Below are 12,222 nucleotides of genomic sequence, written 5' to 3'. Positions count from 1 at the left end.
CTTATTTTTTGCCATTTCCTTCAAAGCATCCTGAACTTCTTCTTTCATCACCATAGGCTCTTGCTCATAATAATAAATAGGAGCACATATTTTGTTCATCTCACTACACATGGCTTACTCTATCCTTTTTTATTAGAATCTAATTTCCATTATAAATTTGTAAAAAAGGCATGGTGGCATAGTGTTTTAAGTTTTCAACATCTAATCAAACTCACTAGCTGCTCTAGAAGAAATGAAATTATGAGGAAATTGGTTTCTGCTCAGAAAGTAGATGGAACAGTTCTACTTACAAGGTCACTATGAGTCAAAATTGTCTAGAGTGCAGTTGACTATAAGGTAACTTGATAGGAAATTTGTTTGTAGCTCTGATAGCAACCCAGAAAGCGCACAGTTCAAGTCCACCAGATGCTTCATGTGAGAAGGATGGTCAGTCTCTTACTGTGCACTTAACTGCCTCTGAAAACCACTAGGGGGTCAGTTACAGGTCAGTTTCAGCTCTACTATACACAACAACAACATAGCTTTGTTGGTGGTCTAGTGGTAACAAGCTCTGGTGCAAACCTAAAGGCAAATGTTTTGAATCCAACTGCTCCCCAGACAAAGGATGGGCAATCTCCTCCTGCGGGATTTACTGACTCTGAAAACCCCCTATTGAGGGTCTGCTATGACTCGGCTCCAACTTGACAGGACACAAAAACAAAGCAACAGAGTGATATTAAAGCAATTATGGGCACCAATGGCTTTTAATTCATATTGATCTTAGAGAACCTAGATAGCTTTCAATTGTTTCAGCTTCGTCTTTACTGGTCTTTGAGCAGGTGAAGAGGTTAGACTGCTGATGATTTCTCTAAATCTCAAGTATACAGTTAAGAGGCCTCATATTGTCATTTAAACATATACTGAACTCTACCCTTCTAAATGGTGTCTCAAGGACAGAGAAATGCCTCACAACACTGACTAGCAGTATGTGGGACAGATGGCAACACTCTAAGGCCAGCTCCCTAATTACCTACAAAGTTTAATCCAGGAAAGTGATTTTGTGCCTGAAGTTAAGGAAAACGTGCATTTAGATATTTTCAGGGTAAATGGATTTCCTTTAAAAAAGGTATTTTTTGTAGGTTGATTTTAAGTAAAGATGGACAATTTCCCTGAACAATCACTCATGAAAAGATTTCAAATTGGTACTATTAGAGCAAGCAGTAAACAAGAAATTGTTTAAGAGGCAATTTCCAAAGACAGATAACATTTCCTGATCTACAGATTTTATATATATATATATATATATATATAACTTCCCAGAATATACAGCATTTTGAATAGGCAAGAGGGCTAAATATGTTCAAATATAACCCCTTCATGCTCTTACAAGACAAAAAAACTTTTTCCTGAAAGTAACTCATGGCTAAATTATAAATGTTTCTGCATTTAGTGTAAAAAGAGTGTGTCTTGATATGACTATTGGTAACTCTGTACTTACAAATTTCACTGTGATGGAAAGAAAAATCTTCAGTCATCTCTACAGTTTGCCGTGGATTTGCACTATCTTAACTTCAGCCAAATTGTATAGATTACCTCCAAATATCATAGCTATCATTAATTTGGGATCTAAATGTGAATAAGAGTGTTTATTGCCCTCAACCTACTGCTATGCCATGCCATTTATTCCTACTCAAAGTAACATTGAAACATAGAGTAGAACTTCCTGTAGATTGTAGAGCAGAATTCTGAGACTGTAGATATTGTGAAAACCAACTATCTCACCTTTTTCCCACACAGAAGCTGGTGAGTTTGTTCAAATCTACCACTTGCTCCACTAGTGAAAGATAGGCAATCTCTTCCTATGCAATTTACTGCTGCTGGAAACTGGTTGGCTGGTCAGTAAGTTTGTTCTATCTGGACAGTACCTAACAACAACACTCTGCTCTCAAGGAGTATTAACATTGAAATACAGCGAAAAGATAACGATATTCTTGAAAACTTTAAAGATGGTAGAGAGGACTGAGTGAAACAATAAGAAGCAATATGTGCATAAAAGGAACAACAAAGTTACATTTGGAATCTCATCACAGACTAGAAACATTATTTCATGAATGAAATTTTTATCCTTGAGAAGTATTATTATAGGTTTCAGTATCTCTCACGGTCTATCTATATAGCCATTCTTGGTGCAGACCCATGTGTGAGGCTATTTTCTTCATGGTACTTTAACAAAGGTGTCCAATTATATTTTCTTTCACAAATGCTTCCTGTTCTCATTTTCTGATCTCAGCTTTGCATAACACCTATAATTTTTTTCAAGATTCCTTCCAATAATTTTTATGGACCATATATTGACCTTTAATAATGTAAACTTTCTTATATCCTCATCAAGGCTGGTACTTTTGTCCATGTTGACTAGAGTTGCAGTGATGCATATATTATAACTTGCTGAAATCTTAAGAAATCATGAAACTATTTAAATAAATAAAAAGAATATAAATCTATGTTTTTGTCATTAAGGTTGTGACATTGAAGTGATTCTGACTCACAGTGACCCTATCTACAAGAGATTCAAATCTTACTTGGACTTGCAAAATCCTTGCAGTCTCCAAATTTAAGCATTTTATTGCAGTCAGGAGAGACCAGTCCTTGGAGAATGATACCATGCATGGAAGGGTGGAGGGTGAGCGCAAGAGAGGGAGACTCTGTATAAAATGGCTGGACACAGCTGTGGCTATGGGGATAGGTGTGACAGAGATGATGAGATTGGCTCAGGATAGGGCAGCATTCAGAGCTATTATTGTTCATATGAGTCATATTAGACTGTTTGGAGCTCTGGTGACCTAACAGTAAGAAGCACCACTACAATTCCAAGGACATGTGGTTCTAATCCATTAGCTGTTACGTGGGGAAGCGGTGGACAATCTCCTCCCTGCAATTTACTGCCTCTGAAAACCTGATGAAGCATCAGCTATGAGTCAGTTCTGACTGGATCATATTTAGAGTCTTGGTTTTGGATTTCCCCCAACCCCTATTTTATAAAGGGTGGATCTTAATTCATTATTTAGTATGTGGCAATCTAATTTTCCCATGATCATTTGTTATAAAGACTGGATTCATACTTATGTCCTAATAAGGTTTACTGTCTTCACAGTAATAATTTAATATTTACTTAAAAACAACAACAACAAAATAGAATATTTTTTTCATACTTCTTTTAGAATGTAGAAACAACAGTATTTATCTTCAACCACTCAAGCAGGTAAATGACCCTACTTCTGTATCTGCTATATTGCCCCTAGGCAACTACAAATGGCACAGTGTATAAGACAGATGGCAGCTCCACAGCCTAATTCCCTATTTACCTACAAAATGTGATCAAGGGCATCCTACACAAATCCAAAGTCCTATCACTATTGAAATTTGGGACAAGAGAGGTTGCTACTGTGTGAGGACTTCCCTGTTAATTATATTTATCACCAACTTTGCCCTTTCCCTAATGAATGTAAGTAGCAACCCTATTCTGTTGATGATTAAAAATGTCTTACTACCTTACTAAATAATATCCTTCAATGTACAAAATGTAGGTTCCAATGTACCTATTTTGATAAGTAATCAGAATGCATTGGTGAGACCTATTCCATTAACTATAAAAATGACTCAAGATGTCACTGAAACTCTTAGTCATTTATGTCTTTATCTTTAAAAGTAAGCAACAATTAATTAGCCATTTATGTCTTTATGTTCAGGAATAAGTACTCCACTGCCTACCACCTACTGTGAAAATGAGAAGTAAAATTAAACTTGTTAAGTAAAGTTGCCTATGTTGCTGTTGTTGTTATGTGCCATTAAGTCATCTGTGACTAATAGCAACCATATGTACAACTGCTCTGAAGCCTGTCCTGACCCAGTCTCATTGACTCTGATACACCTATCTGCATTGTCCTAGTTATTGTATCAGTTCATCTCATCCGGGGACTTCTTCTTCTATGCTGTCCCTCCACCCTTCCAAGCATGATGTCCTTTTCCAGAGATTGGTCCCTCTTGGCTACAAGCCAAAAGTATGTGCGTTAGAGCCTCAAAATGCTAGCCTCCAAGGAGAAAATTGGTTTTTCTTTCTCAGAGACAGACTTAATTTATGTTCAAAATCTTCTCCAGCACCACAACTCAAAGATATCAATTTTTCTGTCATCTTTAATCATTGTCCAGCTCTCTGATGCATAGTAAGTAAGTTTGAAGACCATGGCCTGGATCAGGTACACCTTAGACTCTAGACTGGCATATTTCTCAGTACTTTGGAAAGGTCTCTGACACTAGATTTACCTAATGCATTTTGTATTTTGATTTCCTGGCTGCTGGTGCTAAGAATCTTGATTGTGAAGCTGAGCAAGCTGTAACTGTTAGCAATCTCAATCTCTTCTCCATTCATCATGGTGCTACCAATTTACCGAAGGTGAGAATTTTGTCTTCTTGATGTTGAGCTTTAATCCATACTAAAGACTGCTGTCCTTGACCTTCTGCAGCAAGCACTTCAGGTTCTCTTCCGTTTCATCAAGCAAGGTTGTGTCATCTGCACAGTGTATGTTGTTGATGAGTCTTCCTCCAATCCTGATGTCACATTCCTTCTCATAAAGCTCAGACTGCCTATAGATGTAAAAATATTCACTTTTATTCCATAAAAAAACAGGCTTTAAAAATATAATTTAAGCCAGAAGGACTTTTTTTCTGAAATATACATATGATTAGAGTGATTTAAACTTACAAGGCTGAGATATTCATTCCTGCTGACACTATGTTTTTATAAGTGAGTATGTGCCTCACAGCTTTCAAATTCAAGAACTTCCATCATCTTAAAGCAGAAAAGGGTAAAGTAGTATATGTTGTTAATCTTTTCAGGCAGTCTTTAGAAAGCCATTTTGTTTCCTGGGAGATCTTGGAGCCCATTACCCAGCATAAAGGACATTCTGCCTTGCCATCACTCATTAATTAAATTAAATTAACAAATCGATTTCAAGCTACAAATGCTTTTGGTAAATAGAACAAACCAGTGCCAGGTGACTTTCTTTATGGTACATCACAATGTGACAAGCATGAAAATTTCACTATCAGTGACATATGACAAAGTTCATCCAATGGAAATATTGGTTAAATCTACTCTCAACTACATAAAATTGCTCTGCTATGCATCATCGTAGCTGTGTTAACCCCCTTGCTCTAGTCCATAAAAAAAAAGCAAGGAAAAAATAACCACACAAAACAAACAACCCACAAACAATGCTTCAAGTCTTTCCACAAAAACCTTGAAGTACTTCCACAGAACATATCTTAGTGAAAATAATTAATTATTCTTTGTTTGATCTAGCAATCCTCCTCAAGAAAACCCTCATGTGCACATGCATGCACACCGATCCTCCCCTAAACCCCTCATCAAACACAGAAACAAGTCACTTTCTACTGACTTTCTACGTGGCTTTTATCATGATACCATGGTTATCATTCTGGTCTCTTTAATATAAAAGACAGTTATCTTCCTCAGCATATCACTTATTTTCATTATCCTTATAAGTTAATATCATAGTAATTAAAGAAACATTTATTCCTATCAAATTCACCATTTCCCCTACATTACCACTTCAATTTCTCTTAACCTTACCTTTTGTTGTTGTTATGTGCCGTCGAGTCGCAGGTGACTCATAGCGACCCTATGGAGGAGAGACCTCAACACTTGTGTTGAGTCTCTCATCCTCTCTCCAGGTTCATAGGGTTTCTGGAGGCAAGCTATTATGGAAGTGGATGCCAGTCCTGCTTCCAAGCTTGTATTAATTGGGGAGTTTCACCCGACACTGTCCACCATGGATAACCAACCATTAACACATTTGACTCCTTACCTAGATTATCCCAATATGTCGTCCAGTTTTATACTAACTTACTCACTGGCACAAACCTAATAACAGCCTATATATTCAAGAGCATTCTCAAAATTAGATAGCAGGCAGACTCTAGGTTACTTTTCTATGTATACTTAACACAAGGTTAGGTGCAAAGTAAATCCTCAATGAAATTATCTTTGAATATTCTCTAGATGTGATTAAGTCTCATCAGAGGGCATATTCTTACCCAGAAAATGCCTTCTAAATGATTACAGTCTGGCCACAGGCAGTGAGAAAAGTTTGCACAGTGGTGTCACATGGCCATGAATTCAGGCTCTGATGTGCTTAGTCTATTATTCAAATAAAACAAAAAGACAAGGAGGCAATTACGGCAAAGAGTTTTAAAATTCATATATGAGTATACTCTAGATAAACTAGGCTTTCTACTATGTGTTTTTGAAAATACAAAAGTTCTGTCAGCAAGAGCGATGCTGTAGAATTTAGGAGCTCAATGTCCCAGTCTCCTAATTACCACCCATACGCTCCCATTTCAACTTTCCTGATCCTATTTTCCCCCTATTAATACTCTGACTTTAACTTCAGATGGTTTTCTACACAAGGATTACATCTGCCTTTTTAATCCAACCATTCTTATACAAAATGTCCAGTTTGCTTTTTAGGATCATTAGCTGCATAGCAAGAAATATGTTTTCTTTCAAGGCAAAGGTCTTAGATGTGATGCTTTAGCTGTGACTCAGAAGTCCAGAGTTTGTCTCTTTCTTTTGTTACTTTACCTAGCATAAGCATAACTAGCTTCCTTACACTTTTAATTCTATCAAATATGAGATATAATTTCACCCCAGTAACAATAGCAAAGTTCAACAGAGCAGCAAACAACAAATGCTGGCGAGGTGTTCCAGAAACTAGAACCCTTATTCACTGTTGGTAGGAGTGTAAAATGGTGCAACCACTGTGGAAGGCGGTATGGCGCTTTCTTTAAAAGTTGCAAATAGAGATACCATTTGAGTCAGCAATTCGTCTACTGGGAATATACTCCAAAGAAACCAGAAGGGAGCTCTAGTGGCCTAGGTGCAAGAAGCTGGGCTGCAATCCCGAAGGCTCACAGTTTGAATCCACCAGATACTCTGCTTGAGAAGGATGGGCAGTCTCCCTCCGTGCCACTTGGATCTGGCTGAACGGTACACAACAATAACAATAACAATAACTAAAATAAAATATAGTGTCACTAAAAAATGTTTTAAAAAATTAGAAAGAAAACAGAACTTCCGTCCCGGTAGATAGATACACACCCATGTTTATTGCTGCATTGTTCACAATAGCAAAGAAATAGAAGCAACCCAACTGTCCATCAACAAATTAATAGAGAAGATGTGGTATGTTCACACAATGAAATACTAAGCAGTATCGGGGGGGAAGGAACTCATAAAATATTATACAAAATGGGTGACATTATACTGAGTGAAATATTTCAGTCACAAAAGGACAAATACTACATAATGCCACTGTCATAAAACAGGACTGACACTGGAGATTGGGAAGAATCTAAGAAAAGAGAAGGTGAATAATGAACACTGCATTGGAACAGATGAGGAAAAGATTTGTTTAAAAGAAATATATAATTAGTCCAAATAATAATTACAGTCCAGAATAGGAGGTGCATAGCAAAGCGGACTGGGATGGGGGAAGGGAGGAAGTTGTGCAAGATGAATGGATTTTTTAAAGAGAAAAGTGGACACAGTGGGGTTTTCTGTAAGCTTTCATTAAAATAAAAATAAAAATATTAATTAAAAACAAAATTGCAAAACACATAATCAGTTAGTGCTTTACTTCTTATCAGTACTTGGCCTATGGGTGATGATATGTGCTGATTAATGTTGCCACCTAACAGTATGGATAAACAGAGACCTCTATACAAATGTAAGCAAGATAATTACCATCTTGAAGATTAGTTATGCTTGTGGTCCAATTAAAACATTCACCCTTAAGATTTTATTTGTCTAGAACAGCTCCTAGTACAATATGTCCCTTCTCCCTTCCTTCTCTTCTCCCTTACTTCTCTTTTCCTTATTCACACAAGCCTCAAACCACTAACCCCAGGTTTGTAGCACAGCTCCTTAACCACTTCACCACAGATTCCTGACAGTTACACAAGGGTTTTTGCCTTCTATCTTCGATTGATTTCTTAAAGACAGGGAATGTGAGCTTTTCATCCATACCTCTGTGTGAGTCAGCTGAAATTGTTTTCTTTACTTCTTTTCTCTTTTTCCTCTTTCTCTTTCTCCTTCTGTTCTATATCCACCCATTATTTGTCTAACTTTATTCCTCTACATCTGTCTGTCTATCTATCTACCTATTAGGTTTTTTCTCTGTTACTTGTTTCCCGGAGTTTTATTCAATAAATAGAAGAATCACGTCAAGAACTACAAATCTACATTAAACACATTTTATTGAGGAAAGCATAGATTATATTTCCATGCATCTGGGAGGGGCTCCTAGGGAAGGCAGTTGCTAGGTAACTATAGTTTAGAGATTTTACAAAGTTACTGATAGTCTTACAGTTTTCTTCTTCCTGGGTGAATCACTGAAGTTTGCAAGCTGGCTTTCCTCAACTACCAGAATCCATAATACATGGGACATCTTTGCCACTTGAAGCATGTAAAGCACCTACATAAAATAGCTTTGCTTCGCCTTTCACAGAAGTCACAATGCAAATTTTCTCTGCTGCTACTCCATAAATGGTGATGGCCAATCAACTGCTCATTGTTATTTTATTGCGGGAAGGATGTGGGTGAACGGTTTCTCCCTTGTCATGAATCTGCAACCTCCCTTTCTCTGCCAACCCCTTTCTCAGCCTCCTCTCTAACCTCCATTCCTTTCAAAGTAAGTATTAAATTGCTCGTGCTTACTAATCCATAGTGAATAGTTTCACATATTCATCTCATCAAACATTCTGCTTCTAGTTATAGCTATCAGGGAACTCTGGCGGGGGAGTGAGTAGGGAGTCACTGTGCTTGTCAATCCAAAGCAGGAAGTTCAAATCCACCAGCTGCTTAATGGAGAAAATATAGGCAATCTGCTCCCAAGCACCTTAAAGCCTCTAAAATCCCACTGCGGAAGAATTTCTGAGTCAGTTCTGACCTGGCAGCAATGAGTGAGAGAATGAGTTATAGCTGTCATCTAACTGCGAATTTCACAGCACTTTCTTATGAAATCAAAGTTCTTTTTTTCCAATTTTTAGTCACTGACCGGAAAGAGGTATTAAGTAAGCAAGGTCAGCATAGGTTTGCTCATGCTAACATAAAAGCAATTTATGGTTAATAGATTCATATTCATTTGCCCAACTCTTGGGATTTTTTGGAACAGTTTCACGTTTTCATCACTTCAAACAATTGAAGACATTCACGTGAAATTATTCACTGCAGAAATAGTTGTGTTATCTTTCTTTTTCCTTCCTCCATTTTTCTTCCTTTTTTATTTCATTTTCCTTCGTTATTCTTTCTTTTCTTTTCTTTCCCTTCCTTTTCTTTTTTCTTTTCTTTTCTTTTCTTTTCTTTTCTTTTCTTTTCTTTTCTTTTCTTTTCTTTTCTTTTCTTTTCTTTTCTTTCTTTCCTTCCTTCCTGTCAGCCTGCCTGCCTGCCCTTACCTTCCCTCCTTTTCTTCTGTTCCTTTGTTTCCTTCCCTTCTCTTTTTCTTTCTCCTTCCTTCTCCTCCACTCCCCTCTCCTTCCCCATCTCTTCATCTTTGTCCCTCCCATCCCTCCCCTCCTCTACTTCTCTACTGCCTGTCCTGTCCCCCTCCTTTCTCCTCTCCCAACACCCACTCCACATTACCCCTCCCCTCATCTTTTCCCTTCCCTTTCTCTTCCCTTTCCCCTCCCAGCCCCTTCCCCTCATCTTTCCCCTCCTTTAACAGAAGTTATATATCATGTAACCTGTCTCATCTGCTACTCCAGCAGCAGTGATAGCCAATCAATTGCTCATGTATGTTATCTTATGATGGATACTATGTGGGTGAAAAGTTTCTTCCTTCTCTGACATCTGCAACCCCCTTTCTCTCTGCAACATCTCCTAGAAACATTGTTCCTTCGGGCAGGCATACATACCCATCTGAAGCATGTATCTGAGAAGAATTTAAACTTGAATCATTCACCCAGTCTACTAGGATCAATTCTGCATAATTGGACATAAGAGGGTACATTTAGTGTAACATTCCCAGAGGACACTCCAGTGTTGTGTTTGAATTATATTGTGAAAAAAAAATGAAAGAATAGGTAAACATAATGTTGTTGGAGAGTGTGGTTGTGTACTTTTCTCTCAGAGAGAGCCCAAATCGTACAATTTCAATACTGAGGGTCATTCTGATAGGTCCCATCACAGATCCTTGCTGTGGGTTTGTTGCTTGTGAAAATGTATGCAACATGCTGATCTCTACAACACTTACATATGCATAATCTAGAACAAATTTGCTTCTTTACAGCTACCAAATGATTGGAGTTCACTGAAACTTTCCTGTGTGGAGAAATTAGCTGCCAAATTGGTAAGCAGAATAGATGGCTTTGGTTGGAAACACCACTGGGGATTTCTTATTCTCCCAAATAGTAACAGGGATGGTTTGGAAGCATTATGTATGGCTCATTCAGGTATGAATTTGACAATCTCTGTCAAGTTAGAAGGTCTCTCTAAAAGCTAGAATAATGTTAATGAGGCTGTTGGTGGCAAATCTAGCAATCAAGTCAGTTACACTGAGCACAGACGCCATTAATTAGTCACCAGATACAAGGACACTTTTGCCATTGGGAGTAGTTGATTACTGATGCCAGTAGCATTACAAAGACACATAATGGGCCCATGTTGTCCAAAACTTCCAAGAAAATGAAGATTAAAATCTGGGCAGTGTGGTAAAGAGCAAAAGGATATTAGCCAAAAATAGATATCCCCAGGGGCAAACAGGTCTGGTTCTATTGCTGGGAGGTTTTGGACAGTGTTGGGTAATTTTATTTAATTGCTTTAGGGCATGTTGCAACTTGGACAAAATGACATAATACAATAATGTTGCAAACCTTTATAGGTTGCCTGGAAGAAATGACACAGAAAAGACAGACACACACAAAAGATGATACAAGACTGCCGGCAAGAAAGACACACAACACAAAAGACAATACAAGACTGCAGCCCCAAGGGTCTGCATAGTTTTGTTTTTATAGGAATATTTGCTATGATCTCATTTCTCATTTGTCATAGAATCATAAAAGGCGAGTACAGAAACAATCAAGCAAGGGAGGGTACACAATCTGTTCCTTATGATAGATGTTGTTTTTTCACATGAGAGGAATCGGGACAAAGATGACCAAGATGTTTTCTTACCAGGAAGAGATACCATCTTGTGCTTGTGTGAAAGACTCCAAGTTTCCCAGCCCGCATGCAGGACAGAAGACAGAGTTTTCTCTTTAATTATTAAACCAGAAAGCCCCCCGCTTGCAGGCTGGACTTTCAGTAATGGTGTCCAGTCCTCCTCACACCAAGTCAGAGGTTTTTATTTGCGTGTCAAATAATAGGTCATTAGTTGGGAATGACCACCCATATTGCATTTCATAAGTACTAAGTCCATTTTTTTTGTGGATTGATATTTATTCTTAGTAAGGTTATGGATAGCAGTTTATGTCAGGCCATTTTAATTTCCCAGGTTACTTTTTTGAGGTGTCTTTTCAGGAATTCTTGGTTTTTCTACTTTTACCAAAGATTTGGGTCTCCAGGCACAGGGTAGGTGAAATAATGCCAAGTCCTGGAAGACTCCTTCAGTGACTGCTACCTTAAATGTTATCATTCTGGAATTTCCTGAACAACCCAAAACAAGAAACCATATCAGCTACCAATGTTCTCACTAACTCTTCCATCAAGGGAATGTTTCAATCAAATTTGTGAATTTGTCCACCCATATTAAGAGGAACTGCCAGCAATGGCTACTGGGCATATGTGTGAAATCAATTTGCCACTTTTCCCCTGGGTATTGTATACATCTCTGGTACTCAAGAGGAGCCTTTCTTGTACTTAGGGGCTGAGTTTCTGCCACACTTCACATGCTCTAACAATTGTCTTAAAGGTGGACTTTAAATATTTCCCTTCTCAAAGTGATTCACTTAGTTGGAAAGATTGAAGTAAGGAATTTAATAACTTCCACTGACAAGATTCAAGAAGAGGTAACCAGCCATTTAGGCTCCTGTGACCATCCTATACCAAGGAGTTAGAACACTCAAGAGATGGTCTGATTTCTTTCTTCATCAAAATCTTGTGTCCTCTGTAATGGCGGTTTTTACAGGAGCACTGCCTGTATGCTTCCAACTTTTCACATGGTG

Source organism: Elephantulus edwardii, unplaced genomic scaffold, assembly GCF_000299155.1.
Source record: "Elephantulus edwardii isolate Elephantulus edwardi_28Jun2011 unplaced genomic scaffold, EleEdw1.0 scaffold00019, whole genome shotgun sequence".
In the NCBI taxonomy this organism is placed as follows: domain Eukaryota; kingdom Metazoa; phylum Chordata; class Mammalia; order Macroscelidea; family Macroscelididae; genus Elephantulus; species Elephantulus edwardii.
The sequence above is the reverse complement of the archived record's forward strand: the minus strand, read 5'-3'. Positions refer to the sequence as shown.